We start from the raw sequence: 26,434 nt of genomic DNA, 5'->3' as shown, positions 1-26,434 counted from the left end.
CCTTCTCTAAATGTTGTTTCTCATGATTCACATCAAGGCTTTACTGTTGAGATAAAACATTGTCAATATCTAGAAATTATTGTTGTTGATTCTCTCTCAAAATGGGCTCTTCCACATTCCTCTTGTATTTGGGACCCTACTAAGCTTAAGGCTTGAAATTTTCCAAAGGTGGAAAAAATCAATATGTAGACTCTCACTCACCTTGCCAAATGGTGGGCGAGTTGTCTACCTATTATTGATGTGGACTAGAAGTTGTGTACTAGTTTGTTTCTAATGATCTTTCTCAACTTTGTTGTACATGTTGGAATATTTAGGAAATGAAAGATGTTGAGGCAGGGGGTAAATTTTTATCTAATCAGAATGTGGAGAGCCAATCATATAGGTGGGTTTGTTCATGCATTCCCCAATAGCAACCCACTTAGCACAATCATCATTTTCATCAATGCATTCATCAAAAGTGCCCATTTTAATGAAGTCATATGCCTTCACATGTATCCATTTTGTAGTAGACCACTTCTCTCCTTCTATAACAAGATAGCTTCCATGCAAACTATTTTCATCAGCTATCCCATTTGGCAGAAGGCTGAAGAATAGAATAGCATCATCTTTTCTTGGCCTCACTGTATTAAAAAAAACATGAATTTCATTTTTCACTTGTATTACAATCATCTCATAGATCATTTTAGTTTTGACTATGAAATAGAAAATAAATTATATTGATAAAAATAAATAATATAAGCTTCACTTCATCTTTCACCCTTATGATTATTAAATGTAAACATGAATGCTTAGTCAGTGTTAATTTGGAGAACAAAAAAAATTCCAAAGTATTTATACCTGAATATCCACCTTTGGCACATTCTGACCAAGAACTATCTTTTAATTGGTCATCACTTTCCTGACTACCCAACAAATATAATTGAATAATATTTGTAAGATCTCACTTACATTTTATGATATGGACTAACCACATAAAGTGGGTGTTTGATGCAAAGAAACAAACCTCTAAATAGGGAAAAATAGTCTCACCCCCTTGATCACATCTAATAAATACATGAGCATTGTGGTAGTTCTATGACCACCCACCTCTTTGTTAAACTTATCATGGAAAAAATCAACATGAGGTTCATATTTTTAGCCATTTTCATAATGTAAAATTTGTATTGCCTCGCCATTCTCTAAAAACACCCATAAAAGAAATATTAATGAAAGAAACTTACAAACAAGATCTTTTATAGTATTGGAAAAATTAGGGCTTACATTTTAATGAGGTCATTTCATGATTGAAATCTTGGTTAAATAAAGTGGGAAGGGCCTAGCCTGAACCAGTAAAATTACATTCAATGAAACTAGTTAATGAATTTCTTTTTTCATAAGAAGTTGTACAAGAATTTGCAATATTATATAAATGGAATAGAATTTTGTAATCATCATCAAAATGATACAAGTTCTTTAAAAGAATCTTTACCAATACATCATGAATTAGACTTAGGTTACTACCATTTTTTAACATGTTATTACCTTTTGGAAGAAAGGTCTAGGCTGCTATTCTATCTTCAATCCTTGCAACAATGTCATCCTAATAAAAATGTACAAGGAATGCCAATAAACAGCCTTTGCAGAGGAGTAAATGTAAGCCATGAAAGATCTACTTATTACATGATCTTAATCAATATAATCTATAATATGGATGTTTGGTAAAGCCCAAGTGCCTGCTTAAAATTTTATCCAACTAATTTATAATGAATAGTCTCATATTTTTGTACATTTTAAAATTAGGCTTTGATTGATGGATGAGCCCAACATACCTGAGATTTATTTAAGAACATTCTTGAGCTTGTTCAAATCTCACTCATAATACTCTTCCCTGATTCATTATCTGCCACCATTAATTTCTCTAACTTGTCTCTTGCCTGAAGTTAACATTCCTGACTATAAGGAAATATTTCGTAGTGCAAAGGTTAGCCCTTAGCCCCCTTACTAGATTGCTTAACTAATGAAAAGTATAAAATTAACCAAAACAAACCAATGTCACAATAAACAAAAACAAACACAAAAACAATTAACCAACTAACATATTCTGATTCATACTAAACAAGAGGCTACTTCTAAGTCTTTGGAATTTGGTGGGGTCTCCAATAAGCGAGGGATTGATTCTTTGTTAATGTAGTAGTGCTTAATACTAGATTTTGTTAGTATATTTATTTTATTTAATCACACATACAATTTTAATTCTAATTGGTCCTCCGTACATGTATGAAACTTGTTCATTCAAGTAGTCACCATTTAGGAGTTTTTTAAAGTAGATTTTTTCATATCATTTTGATAGCTCATCTTACGTTCATGGGAGTGGACTCATGACCACTCATTGAGTATTAGGTTTGACTTTTGATTAGATCCAATTACTCTTGTCATGTGCACTCTCCTCCTTTAATTCTTTAATCCATGGATGTCTTTTAGGCTCATTTTATTATTGTGCTTCTTATTATCTCTTTACATCTTGTAGGCTTTTATAGATTTTGTGTTCTTTATGATCATGGTTTAGGTCTAATTTTGTTTCCATACTTTGTAAAAGATGGGATCTTTACTTTATTTTCTTATGTTTCTTTTGTTTTAATAATAGATATGAAATATAACGAGAATAAATAAACTTCATACAATTAAATTCACTAAAAAAGTAATCAGAGTGGGTTTAACCATGGACACAATTCTATAGTTTACTGAGTTCTAAGTTGAAGTAGTATTGGGATGAGTGCCCTTGGCCAAAGTCCTAGTGCTTTACTAGATAGATTAGTGCCAATCACTACTCATAAAACATAGATCAATGAATTTGAGGCAAAAACTATAGAATTAAATCATATTAGCAATATCACAAAAAAATTAGCCTCTAAATAAAGACCCCCTCTCAATTTCAAAACATTATAGAAATAAGATGATCTTACAGATTTATACTATCCTTCTCTACAAGGGTTTTGACAAAATGGCCATAAATTAATTTATAAAAATAATTGAGTTGAACTAAATTTACCCTTATTCAAAACTCTAAAATTTTCTTTTAAACACATTGACATAACAATGGCATTCCCTTTATAGTCTTAGATGATTTAACAAGAGAAATGACTACTTTCTTTTGCATGAGCATTAGGTAAATGAAATTAAATCCCATTAAATTGAGTTAGTGGACATAAAGTGTTATAATGATAGGAAAGTGTAATTACTAGTATGTAGAATGACAATCCAACAATAAGGCAACTGATACCCATTCCTCTTGCAGCAATCTAAAGAAATTTTTCTTTATTATTGTTCAAATTAATACATAGTAAATGTCCTTATAATAATCTATATTCAGGACCCAACTCATACCATTAGAAGTGGTCTCCTACTAGATTTTTCCATCAACAATGCACCTACTTCTATCTTTGGCACCTGCCAAGCACCACTTTCTAATTAATAAGTAAGACAAACATGTTTGATCATTGAGAGGAACTAAATAAGATATTCTTATATGGAATTAACCATTGTTGGCACCTAAACTATAGCAATTGCAACTAATGCTATCTAACCTAAAGAATAGCCTACAACGAAGTCCAAATTAATTATATTATATTCAAGTCCAAAATTCTTTTGACCTCTTATGAATTCCTTCTACCTGTAGTTTTGACTTGATATTACTTTCTATGATCTTGTTGTTTCTTTATTGTACGGGTTTGAACCCTATCCCACTTTATCTAATCAGAACAATTATATTACATCTAAAATAGAAAAGAGCACATTTATATCAACATAAATGAAAGAGAAACATCTAATATCCTAACATAGCTTCTCACCAACAGCCTCAAAGATTGCACTAGTGTAAAATATAACACCATTTATTCCACCAATTTGTTGGCATACTACTAGGCCAACACCAACCTGATACAGAAAATACAATTGTTAAGTTGTAAAGGATGACTAGATAAATAACTAAGATTCAACAAACAAAATTTCATCAAGTACAATACATATTATGAAGTTGTAAATGATGAATGGATTATTGGAAGGAGCTATGGATGAGTAGATAAATTATGGAGAACCAAAAAATCGTTGAGTATATTGCTTACAATGACAATAGGAGCATAGTTTCTATGAAACAAATCAAGTATTTTGGTCTTGGGCAAATTTTCCAACTCCTCTATATATTCCTATATAATATATTCGATAGATTGATAACCTAATAACAACAACAATTAACTATTTTTTTTAATGTCCTCATTGGAATTGATTAGCTCCAAATTTTTACTTAAATTTTAGCTTAAATTGAAATTGGAAGCTGACCTAGTTGATATCGGTGAATGATATATATATATATATATATATATATATATATATATATATATATATATATATATATATATATATATATATATATATATATATATAGAATAGACAAAGATACACACTAGGATTTTAGTTGCTTCATATGACACATCATATTGGCTTCCACTAAGAGCTTGTAATGCTTCTTTAAAATCTTTATCATGACTAGCCTTTGCCTAGAATGCATTGACAACAAATGTATTAGAAAGAGCACCATATTTTGAACATGTAGGGCTTTTTAAATTAGATATTGTACAATTCTTAGATGGTCATTTTAAAACATCTCACATTACTATAAAATTTGAGCATTGAAAATAAGACAATTTTGACTATTTAATACTTTAAGTTTAGAAAACAAGTCATAAATTATGTTCTTATAGTAAAAGAATACTTTGACTTAAGAAAAGAACTACACAATATTAAAACATGACATCATACTTTAAAAACTAAAAAGGTACCTATAATGAAGAACTTAACTTGGACTTGCTAATTGGTTGTCACTATTAACTATAAGCTTATCTTTAAAGTTTGAGCTTCACTTGGTTTTGAGAATAGTTTAATATTCTCAGCTCATTTGGCCCCTCTCCCCCCCCCAAACATCACTCTAAATTCTCCATTAACATTTAATAACATTCATTCATTCATCCATTTTTAAAATATAACATTCAATCATTATAATCACATGATAACATTCATTAACACATAAAATTCATTAACACACAACATTCATAAATAATTCATTAACATGCAACATTCAGGAATAAGTCATTCATGAATAATTCATTAACACCCAACATTCAAGAATAAGTCATTAACACATAAAATTCATTAAGACACAACACTCATTTCTTTTTGGCTTTTTTGCTATTTTTTTTCCATGAAATTTCTAAGAGGAATATCAATTTCCTCATCATCTCCCTCCTCTACTGGTTCTAATGCATGTCTCCTCCTCATCCATTTAGGAACATCATGAGGCCACTACACCAAAGGGGGGTCCACTGCAATAACAAGTACTTCATGAGTTAAATTCACACCATTTTATATTAGTGAATTACAATTTTTTATTTAAGTAAAAGAACTATAAATCAAAAAATTAATTTAAAAGAACAAAACATAGATTTTCTTTACCTAAATGTGCGACATGAGCTACCTGCTGATCAGTTTAAACATCCTCTGGCACTTGTTTAGCAAGACATGATTCTATATCCTCTAAAATATACACAAAAAGGTTACACCAAGTTCAATTAAAGATGTTAAATTGTATTAATAATTATATAATTAGTTTTAAATAGAAAATGAGCACCTCCATGGAAAATATGATGCACATCAGGGGCTTCATGATGCAGCATATGATCCGTGTAATGATTAATAGGCTGCATTGCAATGTCATGCACATTATTATCAAATAGATTGTTGCTCAAGTATTCAATTTCTAATATATTTTTTGGCATATTTACCTATGCACATGATGCAAGAGACTATTTGGTTGGGGCAATGGAAGCTTGCCTTAGGCATTCAACCACAACTGCATACCCTTTCTTGAAGGGAATTCTTTTGTGTTCTTTTGTGGCCTCCAGATTAAAATCAGCGCCTTGCATTTTATTTTTATTTTTTATTAATTAACAAAATTATTTGCATTTTATAAATATTTTTTTGTCTACAATTCATTTATTGCTACTTACAACTCATGCTTTGATTTTAGAATATCCCGCAGAGCCAAGTTTGTGCTGCCCAACCTTTTTGTGAGGCCTCGCCCTGACCCATCATAGCATAGTGATACATTATTATTATTTTGATACTCATGACTTGAGATGTCGAGGCATTATCTGATGCTTTGAACATATTATATTATTTTATGTTGTGTGATGTTTACTTTCAAATATTTGATGTTTCTCAATTAATGTTCTATGAATATGTATGATGATGAAATAAGTAAATGCAGGATTAACACATTGATTATGGAATTTTAATGATTAAGGATATGAGTAGGATGAAAGAAACCCTGATTGATTTTAAGATGTATGTTTCAATTTATGTGATTCCCTGATACATATATACATATGTGCATGTGATTTTATGGGACTACTAATGTGTGCAATGAGTGTGCAAGATATTTTAGCTGAGAAACCTGATGGAGGAATGGAACTGATCCCTATGTGCTATTTGTGGAAACCTTGTTGTTCCTAACTAAATTATTTTTGTGAGATGTATGAATGTATCTTTCTGTGATAAAAAAATATTAATGTTCATAACTGTGTTCTTATAGTGTCACTTGACACTCGTGAATTGTTTATGCTCTTCAGCATGCTAGCTAGGGTTAACTGTGTAACCTTTGGACCTAAGTCAGATTTAGTTAGTTTCTTTTTGCTAATTTGTTTCTTAATCAAGTTTAGTCACCCCTAATCTGAATTAGTGCTTAATCAACATTTTGGAGTTGTTAGTTGGTCCTAATTATTCCTAGCTTTTGTTTGGTTCCAAATCAATTCCTTAGACCTTTAAAACATGGAATCATTATACCCAAGGGGTATGGGTATGGGTTGGGGGTATTTTCCACACTCTAAGCCCCTTTTTTTGACTTTTGAGGTCACTCAAAAAGTGTATTTTTGCCTTTGTGCGAAAAATTGGAAGTGGTTACCATGAGTTGCATAACCTCAACTCCACTTAGTGGTTAACCTTAGGATTGGTTGAGTTAGAAACTTCTATATTTGTAGTTGAGTGGGGGAAGTTATTGCCCTTTTTGGTGGTTGAATTGGGATCTTATTTAGAGGCCCTTCTTAGAGTAGTTTTGGTTTTTACCCCATCTCTACTTTTAGAGAGGAGTCTTGGAAGATTCAAGGCAAGGAAGGAAAAGCTCTTCTCAATTTGTTCATTTGCCATTACCTCTTTGTGAAGGTAGGAGTTCTTCATCTCCCTTGTTCAGATTTTTCATGTTTGATTCATGTTTATGTTATTGTGTTGTTATTTGGATGATTGTATGTATGTTGGGTATGTTGGAAAGGATTGAAACCATGATTTTGAATGCTTTTCTTTCTTGTTCTTGTTTGAATTTTTGAAGTTTTTTTGTATGGGTGTTTTGGCATTACTCACCCTTGGATAGGGCAAAAGTGGCCAATTTCGGGAAAGGTCCTTTTTTTAGTTGGACTCTGACAAGTGTAGAGTCTCTTCTTAGGATGAGAAGAGGGAGAGAGGGTAGGGTGTTATGGGCCCCTACCTATCAGCACAAACCTCATATGAGTTTTGGCATGTTAAAATGGAAGAACATAAGTTCTGGAATTATAGTCCTGATTGGGCATCTATTTTGGTGTTGTGTCTGACATCTCCTATTGGAAAAATCCACCTTTCCCTAGTTTTGATTCATTGTGAATCCTATTGTGGAAACCTAGTATGAATATGCATGTTTGATTTTGTCTCTTGGTCATGCTTGTTTGACACCTGATCAGATTTTGTTCTCTCCACGATCTTAGCAATGTATTGCAAAAAATGATATGGATCCCTTGATGAGGGACATGAAGGAAATTATTTGATTGTTGAAAATTCGGGATTGAAATCCTATGAAAATTGTATTTATCACTTTGTTGTAATGGCAATGATGCCAGGTTTTCTTCTTAGTTCTTTCTCGGTTGAGCCTTTGAATCAGGTTTGCCAATAAAATAATGGTTGAGTATTATTGCTTCTCATGAGATTTAATTGTAATTTTTAGTTAATATGGATGCACATCAAAAATAATATGAAAATGATGTTGATTCAATTAAGCAAAATTTCAAGTTTTCTTATATGTTGAAGCAAAAAAATTATGTTAGGAATGAAGGTTCAGTTTTCGTGATTATTGGAAATAAAAAAATTTTGCATTGTTGTTGTTAAAATGGATCTTGTATTGTTAACAATACTATTAAACTTTAGGTTAAACCCATCAAAAGACATAATACCCCTTTTTGTCAAAAAAAAATAGTTGCTTGAAAATCTATACTTAGTATAAATTAAGACTTCAAAATTTTTTTTTTGCCCAAAGAGTAAATACTCTCTGGTTTTTGTATGGGGAAACAATTTAATTCCCCTCTTAGTAACAGAGAATCTTTAAAAGATTCTCTTTTATATTTTGGTTGAATAAGATATTTAAATTAATCAAATTATAAATAAATACAACAATTTAAAAAAAAAAAACAAAAAAAAAACCTTTTAACATATTAAACTATCCTAAATATCCTATATCTACCTATAAAATTTTATGTATTTAATGCATTTCCCAATTCCCCTTTTTGGGCACAGCTCTTTGTATGGGGCTTGAAAAGACTTTTAATTTTAAAATAAAAACAAAGTCAATATGTGATCATGAGGGGTGACATCACCCTATCCCCTCATTCCATCCATATGCAGAGGTAAGAGTTCCTCTTGGATGCGCTGGAGTTAAAGTGTTTTGTATTTAAATTGAATGAAATGTATAAATTTTTTCCCCCCCTTGTCTTGGGCGCCGCCCTTACCTTTTTGGGTCAGCACATGCTTTTGGGTCAAGCTTCCTTGGGAAGTGCTTGGAAGCACCGAGTACTTGCAACAGGGGTCTTTATGGGAGTTGGTTGAGTTGAGTGTGTGGGGGGGGGGGGGGGGGTGGGGGGGTGGTTAGAAAATAGATTAGGTTTGGTCTTAGCATAGTATATGTTAGTTATTTAATTAAGTTTATTTTAATGTGAGTAGTGTTAAGTTAGTCTCAAATTTAGTATTATGTTAAATTGTAATTTAGTTTAGTTTAGTATAAATTAGTTTATGTTAATGTTGTTACATCTTTTATTATTATTATGTGTTAGTAGTTTTGTTATTAAAAGTTAGTCATTAATTATGATTAGTAGTTGTTGTTGTTTAGGGATTGTAAATATATATATATATATATATATATATATATATATATATATATATATATATATATTAGTAGTTTTAATTTAGTTAGATTGTATGTAAAATAGTTGTTAAAAAGTTAGTGGATTTGTTCATACATGTTAATATTAGCACATTTTATTATTAAATAATTAAACATTAGTTATCAATTAGATTTATTAAGTGGTAATTAAAAGAAAAGGTTCTTTTGTTGTCTTATTTTTACCATACTTATTCAAATACATTTTAAATTAATTAATTTATGGTATGATTGTTAAATTTTGTTAATAGAGTTCGGATGTTAAGAACTTAGTATTAAAGTTAGCTTAGTCTAAAAGATAGTGCAGTATAGAGTTGAAATGTTAAATTTTAGATTAATCAAGAAATTAGTTTTTTTAATTAAGATGCAAATTTAAATTAAGAATAATTATGATCGATATCAATCTAAATACGAAAGTTTCAAATTTAATGTTTGATTCAATCCTCATTGTTACAAACTTAAGAGTAATGTAGTGAATCTAATTCTTGAAATTTCGTATTCAACTCTTCAACCTTAGTGTACCTCTTTATTATTAACATTTAAAAAAAAAAATTGTGTGTTTTTGCCCTCATAGTTTGGGCATGACACTTTCCCAGCTTGGCCTTTGTTGCCTTTGATGTGTCCTACAACCTATGAAAAGTTTGAAATATGTTATATGATATAGATATAAAGATCAATACTAATTAGTGCATTATTACATTAATGTACTAGTAGATAATACTGTTGCATACCTTCTCGCACTTGTTGGTGTAGTTTCTCTTTGATCATCCACCCCTTTCTCCTTTGCATCCAAAATAAACTCGTTCCATTAAGGGAGGATGCTCGTACTTCAAGTTTAGGATGAGACTCTTTCTATATGAGTCCCTCACAACCTTAAGATGTTTGCAAGCTTTTTGTAACATTTTCTTTTGATAAAAAATATTATTACCAAACTCATGCTCTAAATCTTTGATGAGCTGATCTTTTAATTTTTGATCTTGAAAGTTCCACCTTTTAAGAAAAAACAAAAAATTGTTAGATATAGCTAGTAAAAGAAAAGACCCGAATGAAAGGAAAAATGTCGCACCAATTAATGATTTGAAAAAAAAATAGCAGGATAAAATAAGTTCACTTATAATGTTCCACCTTGTACGTATGGTGGGCCTAAATATTTGCAGTGTGAGGTCATAAAGCTTCCTATAAAATGTATCATTTCTTGCAAAAAATGTCATGGGATAATCAATCCAAAGCTTCTTATGAATAGGTAAATGCATATTACAATATAAAAAATAATTATTTAAAGTACCTAGAATCTTAGGACATTTTAAAGGCATTGATTCATCATTGTCAATCAACAACGATGTTTGCATAGCTCCTGTGCTAGAAACATGGGTAGCTACAGGAAATGATGGTGAATTATCACCAATACTTGCACTATGATCTATCACTGGCATAGCAGATGGTGCAGCTCCTACCACAAAAAAAAAAATCCACTATGTGATGCACCTAAGATAAAGTACAAATTATCAACTCATAATTAAAATAAAACCAAATATAGCAAAACAAGGATTTACCAGCTAGACGTCCCCTTGTTTCCAACATTGCAGTTGGCAATCTTGTATGGACATCCGTCGACCTCCTACGAGTCTCTTGTACTTGATGACATGAACAATGCATCGTTAGCAAAGAAATTCTGAAATAATAGAAGTAAGAAATAACTTAAGAAGTTTTTGAATGTTTGAAATAAAAAAAATCCTTGTAACTTATCAACTAAAAGATTATTTTACAAGTGGTAGTCGGAGCTCTGCTACTACTGCCCTCAACACATTGTCCTTGACTAGATTTTGGATCAGTTGCCAAAAAATCTTGTAACAAGAACACATATTACATATTTTACTTCACAAGATAAAATATTATAAAATATAAATCACTATTGAAATTTTGTTATAACTAAAGATTCATTACTACTTACTTCATAACGATCAGCTTGCACTCTCAAATTAGATAGCCTCTTCATCATCTACTTGGATGGAATATTTGCTTCATCCAAAGTTCTCATTATTTCTAATTTTTTTTTAAAAAAAAATTTCTTCAACATTATTGTTACATTGGGAGTGTCTGCAATATCATCATTAGAAGGGGTAGCTAGTGGCTCTGTACTTACTACAGGTTCTTTTCCCTTATCCTGAACATCAGATTGTGAGAGGAATATCACTAAAACTATCATAAAAACTCAAAAATTGTAAATAAAATAAAGTAATAATATAATATTTTTCAACTATCTAGTTTGTACAATTTCAATAAGGTCTACCCTTGCTGAAGAATGGGTGGGAACAACATCCTTGTGACCTTTATCATCTGTCAGATCTATATTGTCCTGTCACAAAGATTAAACATAAAAACTTCAGCTAAAAAAGCAATAGACAGCCAAAAAAAACTTATTAACAGAATGGTATATAGTACTTACAACCATCATGATAGTAACTTTGTTTGTATCTATGCAATTTAAAAGGTAATCTATTAGCAGTTCTTCCCCTGCACTTGTTGATTTTATTGCACAAACAAAAACTTCATTCCCCTCAGACGCCTCAAATATGTAATTGGGTTTCTTACTAGTTGAGGAAGGTCACGTACTATTTATAAAATCTATAATATTACCTATTTCTTTTGGTCTCCCATCAATGTATATAGAAAATCTTTTACTTTGATCATTTTCTTTCAATTGTATATAATTACTGATAGTGCATACCTAAGCATACTTTTTTTATATCAAACAATCCACATCCAATCACTGCAATTGTAACATGGACTGAAATACTTGAAAAATTTAACAACTTTTTTGTAACATACCTTTATCCCATTCATGGAAAATAGGCCCAAACCATGTAATGAGGATGGAACAATGCGATATATCCTCTCACTAACACAAAAATCTATGTTAATTGGAGGTAGCTCATTGGGTACCCATTCTTTCTCAATGTGTGTGTACCGAAAGGGTACCTTGATGTCACCTTTGGTCTCATCATCATAAGAACATGACCCCCCATTAGCAAGGAAAAATTGCATGTGTTTATCAATTTTTTTTCTAATCTTTTGACCTCTAGTTGATCTCCCTATTTTAGCCATACTACATGTAGAGCTTTCATCTACCATTTCCTCATTTCCCTCATTCAATGTAGATAGATTTGACAAGTACCTATTTGGTGGCACCTAAAATCCACCAAATGGAAATTTGATAATATTTAAATTATATATATAGAATAATCAAGTTGTGACTCATACGTGTAGTTCTTCCTTGTCTATACATGAGAGATATAAAATGTAGTAAGTTGAAAGTGATTATACAATTATATTTCTATATGGACCTTCTTTCTCTCTATATATATTATATGATTACAAAATATGTCTATTTTAACATATGTGGTCAATGATAAACAAGAAGAATATAAGAAAATTATGTCTATTTATTGACTTATACCTGTTGATCCATGTCATTGTGCATGATCCAGGCCAAAGGGGTGATGATGTCTGTAGTCAACTGACTATTTGCAAAAAGGGTGATAATCAGACACAATATAAAAAATGGTAATTATAAATAATATATGTTGTAATCATTAGAATTGAACACAATAAATATGTAATCATATTTCTTGCATATGTTAATCACTTATCTTAAGTTAGCTAAAAATTACATGATACACGTATGCTACAAATAACTTAGAAGACAACATGAACAATATACAACATCGTAAACATGAACAAATTTATCTTATATATGGAATGCAAGATCATCAACAAAAGGGGTGACAATGTTTATAATCAATTGACTATTTGCAAAAAGGGCGATAATTAGACACAATATAAACAATGTTAATTATAAATAACATATGTTGTAATCATTAGAATTGAACACAATAAATATGTAATCATATTTCCTTCATATGTTAATCATTTATCTTAAGTTAGATAAAAATTACATGATATACATATGCTAAAAATAACTTATAAGACAACATGAACAAATTCATCTTATATATGGAATGCAAGATCGTCAACAGAAGGGGTGACGATGTCTGTAGTCAATTGACTGTTTGCAAAAAGGGTGATAATTAGACACAATATAAAAAATGGTAATTATAAATAACATATGGTGTAATCATTAGAATTGACCACAATAAATATGTAATCATATTTCCTACATATGTTAATCATTTATCTTAAGTTAGCTAAAAATTACATGATACATGTATGGTACAACTAACTTATAAGACAACATGAACAATATGCAACATTGTAAACATGAAAAAATTTACCTTATATATGGAATGCAAGATGATCAATAGAATGGGTGATGATGTCTATAGTCATTGATTATCTTCTTCATCATCATCCTCCTCCTCATCATCATCATCCCCATCATCACCATCATCATCACCATTATCACCATCATCATCGCCATCATCATTACCATCATCACCATCATCATCGCCATCATCACCATCACCATCATCATCATCATCAGCATCATCATCATCATCATCATCTCCATCATCATCATCACAATCATCTTGATCTTCATCATCTATTTCTTCATCATCTTCAATATCTTCTTCTTTCATAACATTATACTTTTTTGGCTTTCCTCTTGGATCATGTCTAACAAAAAATGACCAACCCTATTTATGTGGAACCTCTAAGTAAAACACTTGTGCACATTAGCTTGGAAGAATATAGGGCTCATCTCCAATTAGCTCAAACAACCTTGCATTAATCATTGTAAATCCATTATCATATTGAATAACTATTCTATTTGGATCATTTTGATTTAGTCATAACCTATACCATTTTATGATGAATAGAACTACTTTGAAGGAGTTAAAGTTACACTCAATTATATCATCCAAGATTCCATAGTATTGATTTTGATATTGTTAAGGATGTATGCCATTTCTAAATGATATATTGGTGACCTTGAAAACTATAGTTACCCTAGAACCACAAGTTTTCTTTGTGTCGTCCAACTTTTTTATGCAAAATTTTTGGCCATGATACTACATAGCTTTGTGGTGCTTAACCTAATTTTTTTGAAGTGTGTGTAAATTATTTGCATCGTGAGTTGATACGAAACATACATTGAGTTATGATCATTAATAAATTTTTACATACCTCTCCACCTCTTAAACCCTTTACTAGATCAACTACCATTGGCATAACATTGGAATCTCCATTATGATGAGCTTCTATAACCAATGAAGCAACACCTTCTCATGATAATGAGCAACCATTTTGTTGACATAGTTCAATCCATACCATCATCCAATCAAGATTGTTCACAATATAAAAATGCATTGCATCTCACTCTCAACTACCTATATAAAAAAAAATACACCAATTATAAATAACTTATATTGAAGATTTATAAGAATTAATTAACTACAATAACATCTTAGATTTACCTCTCACTTTCTTAAATCTACCTTTACCAATCAAGTGCTCCCCTTTGAATTTGTTAATTGAGTTGGGATCCCAAATATGATCTACAAGGATCTTTGCTGCAAACTTAGGAAGATATTCACTAATGTACATCATGGTCTGGTATACCATATATCCCTCCACCATAGAACCCTCATGATGTGCTCTCTATCAAACCAAGCCTTTCAAAAATTTCAAGTGCCTCTCAACCATCCACATTGACCTGGTTGGTATAGGTCCACACAATTCAATCTCCTCAACTTCATGCATGAGGTAGTGTTCTTGTGCATTGAAAAACTTGGAGGTAGACACTTTTGCATTTCACACATAAGAAGAGGATTTTTTCTCTTCCAATATTTAATAACTTCTTTATTGATTTCTTTAGATGAAAACCACCTCATATATTTTCCAAGATCATATATAACCTGTTTGACATCGTTGGTGAAGTGGTGTGGGAGAAATAGAGGTAGAACATACTGCAATATTTGTAAAATGATCTTGTTAATATTTTATAAAAGAATGCAATTAAAACTACATGCAGTATACAAATATAAAGTGAATAAAAAATAACATGAATTACCTTAATAAATGTATGTCAATCATGTGTCTTCAACCCTGGCCCAAATTCACTTTTATTTGATATGAGATTGTTTATGTTCACAACAAATCTTGTGGGAAATCATATTTTTTTATGACTTCTTTTATAGCATTGCTCTACTACTCTGACAATAACCAACTAAGGGCACTTGTATCAATTTGGTCTCTTTTTTTATTTGATCAAATGCCATTTTTTATTACATGGTTGGGTTATTCAATGTCACTACAAGTTTTGAAAATTTGGTCTTTGTCACACCTTCCATCCAAGATTTTCCATAATATCTCTGTTACATTCTTTCCAATATGCATAGGATCAAACAAGTGCACAATTAGGAGTTTCTCATAGTATGACAACCTAGAAATTGGTGTAGGATAATTTTTTAGTCCTTTTGAAAGTTGTTCATTGATGCCTTGATGACCTTCACAAGCATCAATTACATCATTAGTAAACAAAACACAATATTGAATTATAAATTTGAAACAAAAACCATCAGATGGAATGACATTACCTCGATGATTTATTTTATTGTATGCCAACTTCCATAGGCAAGGTGTCATTCTTTGTGGCTTTGACATAGTCTCTTCTTTCCCATTAAAAAGATTTTTTTCGGTAATTCAGTACTTATTATTTCTGTGCAGAAAGTGTCTATTCTCATCAAACACCTTCTTTCTTAAAAAAATTGAATGACGAGATTTTGTCTTTGGACTACAAACTAGACATGCAAATTTTCCATTTGTTGAAGACCTACAAGATTGTGTATAATTGGATTAAATGTGTTAAATTTGTGTTGTCACTATAACATACCAAAAAAGAGGTGTTAAGAAGAGAACATACCACAAAAATGTGTTAGCCTAGGGGCATCATGTATTGTCCATACAAGCATTGTATGAAATTGAAATTGTCTTTGTCTTATTGGTCTATAGATGTCATACATAGTAACCCCATTCCATAACACCATCAACTCATCAATAAGGGGTTCAATCTATACATTGATATCTTTAACTTGGTACTTACCTAGTTGAATGAACAAAAATATTACATAATTATTATGACCATTTTGATGGATTAGTAATAATAAATTAATTTAGATGACCATTAAATCAAAAAATACCTAGAACAATCAGTGTCAACATTATGTGCTCTCTCTTTATGGACAATCAAGGAGATATGTTATTGTTAATTACAAAAATAGGCCACACCGAGTAAGTAGATCTCATCTCTCCAAAAAGATTGACACTATCTATTGCCAATGAAAGCTTGAGATTATGAGGTTCTTCTTTAAAGTGTGGCCATTTTTCCTCTATTTCCTTAAATTTTGAACCATCTATAGGCATTCACATAATGTCATCTTGACTTCTATTGCGTGCATGGTAATCCATAAATTGTGCCAAGCTATTGCACCTAAATAATCGTTGTAGATGTGGAATAATGGGAATATGCCAAAGAACCTTGTGAGACACCTTTTTTTGTTAATTGATCTGATTGATATCTACTAGTATGACAACTAGGGCATTGTGTTCCAAATTCATGTTGTTTATGATATATAATATGCTCATTCAAACATGCATGTATTGTTTGATACTCCATTCCAATATCTTTCATGATGGTAGATAATTCTCAGTACAAGCAAGGTAGAATATTTGATGGTGGTAACAAACTCTCACCTATCAATCTATGACCAAAAATATAATTTGTTAATTTCAAAAATATTAATTGCTACATGAACCCAATGTTAATTGTAAGGGAATTACAAGTAAAATAATGAAAGAAGATGACATACCTTAACATACGTGTCATTGCTACATTGGATAAACCATTCATAACCTTCAAGTTCACCAACAATAATACAACAAGAAGAAGAGTTGTTTTAGAGCCTTCATATAGGGACTTGTGTGCCTTCTCAAGTATAGGTACATCAAGCTCTGTGTCAACATCATCATCATCTTGATCATCGTGATCATCTTGATCATCATGATCTTCATCATCATGGTCTTCTTCCATGGTATCATTACCTTCTACCTCAATATCCACACCTCCATGTTCCCTCATTTGGAAATCCACACTCTCTGAATTTTAATGGTCCATAACATGAAACTTAGGGATGTTGACCTATATGAAAATGATGACCTTATATTAGCCATGACCATGGGGTCATCATCAAATCATGTCTTATGTAATTTATAAATTATTAAAATGCATACCAATGGACGATATTCATTTCCCCCTTCAATGTGACCATGTTTCCTAGAATGTTCCTCAGCTATTTTGATTAGATATCTTCGAGTCTTTAAGCCCTTACAAGTTTTGCAAGGACAATAACATTTTCCATCACCTTTTCTTTTTAAGTTAGACCATAGTCTAGCAATTTTATCCCTTTTTTTTTGGCATTGATATTGTCATACATGGTCTTTCTTGAATGGAATGACTCATTGGTGGAAGAAGGATGATTTGTTTGCAACCTGCAAATGGAGTACTAAGAGGAAGACACATATAGAAATGAATAATAAAGTGAGATAGATAGAAAGAGGTATAGATAGAGAGATAGATTGATAAAAAGATAAAGAAATATAAAAAATGAAAAGAAACAAATACTTATTGACCTTCCATAACTCTACCTCTACATATTGCACTTGCTACATACAAGCACTTCCTAAGAAAATGGGCAGTAGTAGCCAAAAAGGGAATAGGAGAGTCCATTTGGCTCAAGAGGAGGATGCACAAAGTGACCAAGGGGCAAGAGGAAATTCTGATCTAGAGAGAGGAGAGTCTCTAATGTTCAATAGAACCCTACTGAAGACTGTCACAGAGCAAGAACCTCCCCAAAGAAAGACATTATTCAGAACTCTTTGCAAGGTAAGAGGTAAGGTCTGTAAAGTTATTGAAGATTCTGGTTCAACTAATAATATAGCCTCAATATAAGTGGTAGAGAAGCTTGGATTGAAGGAGTTTCCTCATCCTAACCCTTATAAGGTTTCATGGCTAAATAAGGAGTAGCATGTCATAGTAAATGAACAAGTTCATGTTCAATTTCAAATAGGGGAGTACAAATACAAGATTGTCTATGATGTTGCAAAAATGGATGCTTGTCACCTATTGTTAGGCAGGCCCTAGAAATTTGATGTCAATTCTAAGCATGATGGAAGGATCAATGTTTACATCATCTCCAAAAAATGTGAAGGAATACACCATGAGACCACTGCTAGAAGATAGGAAGGAGATCCAACATGCATCTAGTGTGATGATGGTTGGAGAGGAGTTTTTGAAGACCCTCAAGGTGAAAAACACTCCTTATTTTTCCATAGTAGTAAAGCCAAAACTTGGAGAAAAAGGAAAGGAGTTAGGTCTATGAACCAAGTAGGAGTTAGGACATATTTCATTGTCTTGACAAACTAATAAACCTCCAGGGTGAACCAAAAGGGAGTTCAAGCCCTACAATTCTATGCCCTTGACAATCTAGATAGTTTAGCTTGGGGGTGCCCATTTCTTTATAGGTAGATGCAAAGGATGGTTTGACCGATAAACTTGCCTACATGTTGGAGTGGGATCAGCCTAATATATTTTGGAATCTTCAAGAACCTGGTAATGGGTATCTGGAAAGGTGAAAATAAACAAGTATTTTTATAGCTACAAAGGAGGAATCGAGAGCATTATAAATAATGAAGAAACTTAAATCCATATGGCTTCACCTCTATTTACAATTTGACCTTTTTGTATGTGAAATATGACAATATACAAAATTCCTAGTCACATTTTCACTTTAAAAAGAACACCAAATATGTACCTTTGGTACAATATCTTCTTCAACTTCTTCACTATTAGATTCTTCAAAACTGTAAGCTCCTATGCAGAAAAAAGGTGAGATGTACTACGTAATTTTTGATGGGCAATATTTAAACAAATCAACTATCAAAAAAAATATTTATAAAATTTAGTTGCTTTATTATGTATTGAAGACTTGTCTTAACCATGGAGTACCTCATCAGAAGACTCGTCCTCACTTGATTCTTCTTTACCATTTTTTAAAGCTACAATTAACCCATTCTTCACTACAACTGAGTTATTCTTTCCCAAAGCACTTGGTTTTTTATGTGTTTCCTGTAATGCACTTTGAATAATATTAAACACAAATTTCTTACCTCTCTTTCAAAAAGTACAAAAAAAATTTATAAAATGAAAAATGTCACAATAGTATACCAATATTTAAAGATAAAAAACAAATATCTATTAATGTTATGCTAGAAAACTACAATGAATGTCTTCATCATTTAGAAAACACCAATTTTTTTGTTTGATTTTTAATTTGAAATAAGGCATTTCAATTAACCATTTGTTCACTATTGAACATCAAAATTCCATAAGCTTGTGATTCCACTAAAACATGATTATGTTCTACAGATAATTATCCACAACAAAATGACTAACCTCCTCAGAAGAAGAATCCTCATGCTAGAATATTTTGTTGGTAGCTTCTTTGTGATTGCAAGATTTTTTCTTACAAGATGCTTCATCTTTATCTATAGAGAATTAACACAAAAATGAGTACCATAAAGTCAAAACATATGTTATATTATCAATATGATCCCAAAAAGCAACAAAATAACTGGCATTATTCAAATTTGGTATTTTTTTCAACATAAATGTTCTAGTTCCCAGTGTGTGGAGGTAAGAGTTTGAGGGAATTCTAGTCAAATTGGGTTTGAGTCAAGATTTAGGGACTGTGGTGTTGCAGAGCCCAAGAGGTCAATCATTTGAAGTCATCTCATGACTCTAGTATGAGTTTGGAGAGATAAGGATAGCAGGTGTGATGTCCCTTATTAAATTGATGAATTGTCATGCAAAGATGTGGGGTATAGTTATGTATAATCCTATTGGTCTATGGTAACCATATAAAATCCTTTGCTATGTTATAAAAATCTTTAAAAAGGGTATTAGGAAGTGTCTTTATATTGTCAAACATTTTGAGGAAAACAAAATTTGTCCCCATTCCAAGCATGCATCAGGACTAACAGGTAGGGTATTGTGCATTTAAGCCAAATTTATAGAAGTGTGGTATTGTCTCAGAGTCTTAAAGATCTGTGTGCCAATTAATTGGGTGTTTAAGAAACCAAGTTAGATCTAGGAATATTGTGATAGACTTAAACAAGTTAATTCCTTAAAGAATTTGAAGTTGTCGATAGGCACAAGTATCCAAGTATCTTAAGTTTGCAACTATTATTGTGTATTTAATACCAACCACCCTTCCTCTACATTAGTAGTTATCATAGAAATTTCTCTAATTTGATTTCTAATTGTTAGAACACAACAACCTTTAGGAATCTATTAGGGAACTATAAATAACTTGGGGTCAATATGAAATGATCTTCTATTTTTGGAATTAATCCCTAGGTGGATTCAGGCATACCCGTCAAGGTGACTTGATGGTTATAGGGTTTGGATAGAGGAGTAGTTTGATTGGTTTGTGCCAATAAAGGATTGGATTATGTATAGAAATATCTAAAGGTATAGTTTCCAAGAACTAAGAAGGATTTGAATCTCTTTGTGTTCCTTTTGAATCTTTGTAAGGCCCATGAACAAGTAAAGTCTTAAAACCCTTGTAAGTAGGCTATTTTATAGGAATGAGTTGTACAGAGGGGTTGAAGAACTAAAACATTAAAAATATTCAAGCTCTCTAAAACCATAACTTAATTGGTATCTTCTTGAGTTTTTTTTGAAATATTTTCAAAATGGAAGATTTGGAGGCCTAATTAGGGCAAAAGGCTACTAGCCCTGAAATAAGGGTTTGAGGAGATTGGTAAGAAACCATGGAATTTTGTGAGAAAGAACACTTTGAACCTAATAAAATAGAATTATATGGGATCCCTTCATCCTACTACAACACTAGTGAAGTCCTTGTTGAGTTGAATGAATCTTGATGCTTTGAGTCTTGCATCTTGTTAAAGTTGAATATTGAAGTAACAAATTGGTAGAGATATCCTTGGAAAGAATAGGAGGATTAAGTAAAGTATTATTATAGTGTGGGGTCTTGGAGTAAACCCTAAGAACACTTATTAGTGAGTCTTGTGAGGTCCTAGTAAAGGTTAATTAGTACCTGCTTACCATTACAACAAGTTGACAACTATAAACTTCCCACAACATTCCATACTTTTTTTAACCCTAATTCATAGTTGTCAAATTATTTTTCTAAAAAGAGAAGCAATCAGTCTATTTAGCAGGAGAAGAGAGTTAACTAATTTACTTCATTTCTTTACATTATTTATAAAGATTGTAACTTCCATATATATATATATATATATATATATATATATATATATATATATATATATATATATATATATATATATATATATATATATATATATATATATATGAGATTGTTAATTTCTTAAGCTTTAATTTTGTTGCTTTATGTGAACTCTACTTTGCAGATTCTCAAATATGATAATAAAACCATTCAAATTCAATATGTGCTTCAATCTTTTAGTGAATCTTTCAATACTTACCTCATAGTTGCTGGAGGCTTTGGAGGTCTTTGAGCTCCCATTTCTATCTTTTACTATTTTAAACCTTATGAAGACAGTGCAAATGTATACACTTTAGAGAAGTTGATGGAGGTCATCTGAATTATTAAATTCCTATTAAAATGGAATTCAATTTATTATGATATAAGGTAGTTGACTTCATGTGAAAAATTCATCTATGATGACAATAAAATACTTAAGAAGAATTCATTACAGGCAGTAATATAAGAAAGACAATAAACTTATAAAGTATAAATCTCATATCAACTACAAATTATACTTACTAAATAGTGCAGAGACAATTTTTCTATAAATTGGGTAGAGAAAGCTTTTGAATAAATTATACTTTGAAACAAGGAATCACCATTTGGCCTACAATATACACCAAGCATCATGCACTCCTTGAATTTAGCACAGAGTTTAGTAGAGGAGAAGCACTACAAAGGGAAAAAATAATTCCATAATAATTGCATAATACTTACTACCTAGCATAGAGGAAGCTCTTCTAGAAAAGTTCCACAAACCTCAATTAAAACTTTGTGAATGGTCCATTTCCTACTACATAGACTCCTTCAAGTTAAAAGGTAATCAGCCATGTTGATTTGATAAAATGCACCATCGATTATGTACAAATAAATATAAGCCTGAGATTTAATATAGAATATACACAAAAGCCAATATAACTCCTATTAATTTAATAAATATACTTACCCATTAGTGATATACTTGTAAAGGGAAATTCCATTATAAATCTTGGATCAACCTTCTTTGCAAGGCATCCATCAAGTTTTATGCTAGTACATTACTATGCACCAGTTTGTCAACTAGTTTCTCCTCTCTTGAATTCTTCATGTAATTGCACAAGGATCCATAGTTCATGCATGTTTTACCATATCTATGAAAATCTCCCTGATAGAACTGGGATCTTCTCTATGGAGACTAAAAGACTCAATACAAGCTTAGGGAGAGTACTAGAATCCCCAATGTGGCATTTAGCTATGGGATTAAAATCTAAGGACCTAGTTTTTAGGTCAAGCATTTGTTGGAATATATTATGTAATGGGGTTGGGGAAGGGGCCTATTTTATTCACCTCACAACTTGGTAAACTTGTTGGAATAAAACTTCTTACTACTTAGTGGACTACACTATTTCTCCCCCCACACAAGTTAATTTATATTGGGGCAGACACCATTGAGGTAGTCATTAAAGAAATTGATGAGCTACTCTCCTTTTCTAAGGAACATATTTATAGAGACCTTTTACTACATTTGGATAAAGAAAGTTTTTGTTGATGGGGTTCTTCTTCCCATCCATCCCAAGGTTTGGAGTATTGATGTTTAGGGAAATGGGAGAACTATCATTGATTTTGGCACCACCTTAACCTATATTATAGAGCCTACATACCAAATAAGCCTTGCAGCATTCAGAATGACTACTATATTTGAGAATAAGACTTGTACAAAGCTAATTTGATCTATGATTCAATGTCTCAAATATTGCCAAACTCTAATTACCAAAGCTTACAATTATTTTCAAGGGTGGCACAATATTTAATTCTCCTCCTTTAAACTATTTCATAAATGTTGTTAATGACAAGTGCCTAACATTATAGGGTGTCTCTTCTCTTACTGTTTTCTCTATTCTTGGTAAGATTTTGTAGCGAAATTTTTTTATCATGTATGATAGGGAATTTTCTAGACTTGATTTTTCTCATATTGATGTATGATAGGTGATTGTCGTATGATATATATGTGCAAAATCCTATTTCCCTATGATCTATTATGGTAATCATAAACTGTTGTCATTTCACTATTGACATTAGGAGAAAAAATTGTGAAATCATACTGTCCTAAGACAATTCCTCTATTAGGTTTAATGCTAGATTAGACGCATGACAATAACCTTCATAACAATATAGTAGATTACTTAGACTCCCAAACACACAACTCAAACCACATAGCAGAACTCATAATGTATACTTCAAACAAAATATTAGAACTAGTCCATCATGTAAACTAACTAAATGGAGAAAAAAATGAAAGGAAAGTCTTTTTAGGTGACAGAAGATTGTTCAGCCACTATGATGGTCCTACATCATTAAGTCATAAGTGAGCTTTATGAAGACAATATAGGACCTTAACCACATCATAAAATTGTAAGTAAAATTGAGAATTGAATCTGAATATACAAGTCACAAGGATGTCTTGCATATTTATGTTGATGTTCATTGACATGGATGAAGCTCTTTAGGAGTAGATGCTTATGAGATATAGTGCTTGCTTCTAGATTATTGAGCCAAGTAGCAAGTTCATAGGCTTGTGAAAGGAATTGAATCTGGTTTGAGCATATTCAGTCTGATAAGGGACTACAGTTGTCTAGAAGATTGAGAAATCTTGTTTATGATTGCACTAATTTGAAGTGTATGAACAAAGTGACAAAAGATTCATCAATATCTTCTTTACAACTCAAAACCATTTTAAAAGAAAAAGTAGCTATGGATATTCTAGAATATATTTGAGATTAATACAACAACAAACCTTGTGATGATGATATTGATCCAAGGCCAAATGCCACCAAGTACTGTCAATATTTTAAAATATGATATGAAAAGTGAAAGGTACTCCATAGGAAGTTTAAGAAGGATTTAATGAAATAGATTTTGGACACCCACTTTTTGAAAATAAGACATGTTAAAATTGGTATTGAACATACTTCTAATAGTTTAATTTTAATCACTTTTCGATGGCTTCTCTATTTGGACATCTTGTATATTTGTAGCAGCTATATTCTAATATTCATCTAGTTTGTCATTCTTGTACACTTCTTTTTTGAAATGAGAAAATTCCTATCATAGAAAGTGGAAAGGACAATATGTGTAAGCCAATTGTGAGATGGCCTCAATGCTGGTGAAGTTTGACTAATGGCAATTTAGAATTGTGGTCAACTCCATGGAGAGATTGCCAAGGGCTTTCTAAATTAGTAGCATACCCCTCCCCCTCTTCTTAAAGAAAATGAGATTGAAAATTAATTTATATTATTGCAGGGATTTTCTAGTTATGAAAAGAATTTTCTTTGTATCCTTGTTCTTATATTTTGTAATTGTTTTCTTCTCTCAAGTATTATGAGATGGATTTTAACATCTTCCATAAATGTCAATGAAAATTTATGCTTGTAGTATGTGGGGTTTGTTTTAGTCTTAGATTTTAAATTCTTTCTTTTTATGCTTACTGCAACTTGGGGTTTGTCCTATATTTTTTTGTTGCAATGCAGTTTGATTCTCAATTAATTCTCTCATATTCTATCTTATAAATTTGTTCATTAAGTGATTGTTCAATCATATTCATATAATATACCCATTATCAAAGTTAATTTCTTACAAAAATAATGGAGGATGTTGATTGTAAGGAATGGTGCCTTTGGCAACACTGAAATAAATAGACCCTAAAATATATGCCACCTAGAAACTCATTATTTAATATTTGACATCATGATACTATCGTACTATTTTTAACATTATAATACTATAATGCAGTGCACAACTAACATTATAATCCTATGTTGTAGTGCATAGCTGAAGGAAATAACTACTACACATTTGAGTTTGTTGTGAGGGCACCCAACTACACATGGCATGCCCTTGGAACTGTGGCTACAAGGAATGGTATGTGCTCATAATTTCCTCTACAATGGTCTTTTTCCAAAACATCATACAAATAGTTGTTTAATTAATTTTATCCCTTACATTTAAGACTATTTTTTTTCCTTAGAATTCATTATATAAAGAATAATTAGGGTTCATAAATTATTTTCCACCAAATTTGAGGGATAGGGACAATGAGGGATGCAAGGCTTTTTTGAGTTTTCAGGATGTAGAAGATTGTAATTAAGAAAATAGGGAAAATTATAGTAAATTTCAAATGTTCATAAGATAAGCTAATCACAATATACGTTATATAACACTTTTACATAAGGAACTGAATTGAAATTTTCACATGAAAGCAACTGAATAGGAGTAATAAAAATTTCAATAAACTCTTTGTTAATGTATATGTATCATGTATATATATGTATAGCAACCAAATGTTCAATGACTACAAGTATGAGCTGTAGAGTTTTAAACAATGAAAACTAACTTCCAAATTGAAATTAAAACCAAAAAATAGTAAATGAATATATTTGTCCACAAATTATCTCTACCTACCTTTCTAAAGAATCTTTTATGCTATTTAAACCAGAAAATGGTTTGCCATTCCTCTGAGCACTACATAGATACCCTCCTTTGTATGGTTTTTGCTACTATACAAAAATATATAGATTTTGATTTCAATACAATCTTTGTGTAATAGAAGTAATATGGCAGAGAGATAGGAAACTTTTTTTTGGGGTTAAAACTTGCCAATTTTGTTTTCCAAGCCCACATTTAGATTTTAATGCAACCATGTTTGATCCTGTGAGAACTAGTAACACATTAATTATACTCCCTTTATACCATTTTTTTTTCTATAATATGGTGTACATGACAAAGGGATCAAGTTTTCGTATGTTCTACTGATTCACTTATATTTTCATCTGCTTTACTAATTGAAATGGGTCTTGTCAATGCT

At 31.3% G+C, this 26,434-nt stretch overlaps 1 pseudogene; it reads right to left on the bottom strand.

Annotated features, from left to right (window-relative positions):
• Positions 1–351: 351 nt before the first annotated feature.
• LOC149529265 (putative prolyl 4-hydroxylase 6) overlaps positions 352–26,434 on the bottom strand; it is a 145,421-nt pseudogene continuing 119,338 nt past the window's right edge.

Source organism: Cupressus sempervirens, chromosome 11 (assembly GCF_028749045.1).
Source record: "Cupressus sempervirens isolate cs-2001-9-10 chromosome 11, ASM2874904v1, whole genome shotgun sequence".
In the NCBI taxonomy this organism is placed as follows: domain Eukaryota; kingdom Viridiplantae; phylum Streptophyta; class Pinopsida; order Cupressales; family Cupressaceae; genus Cupressus; species Cupressus sempervirens.
Note: the sequence above shows the minus strand (reverse complement) of the source record. Positions and strands in the feature narration are given on the sequence as shown.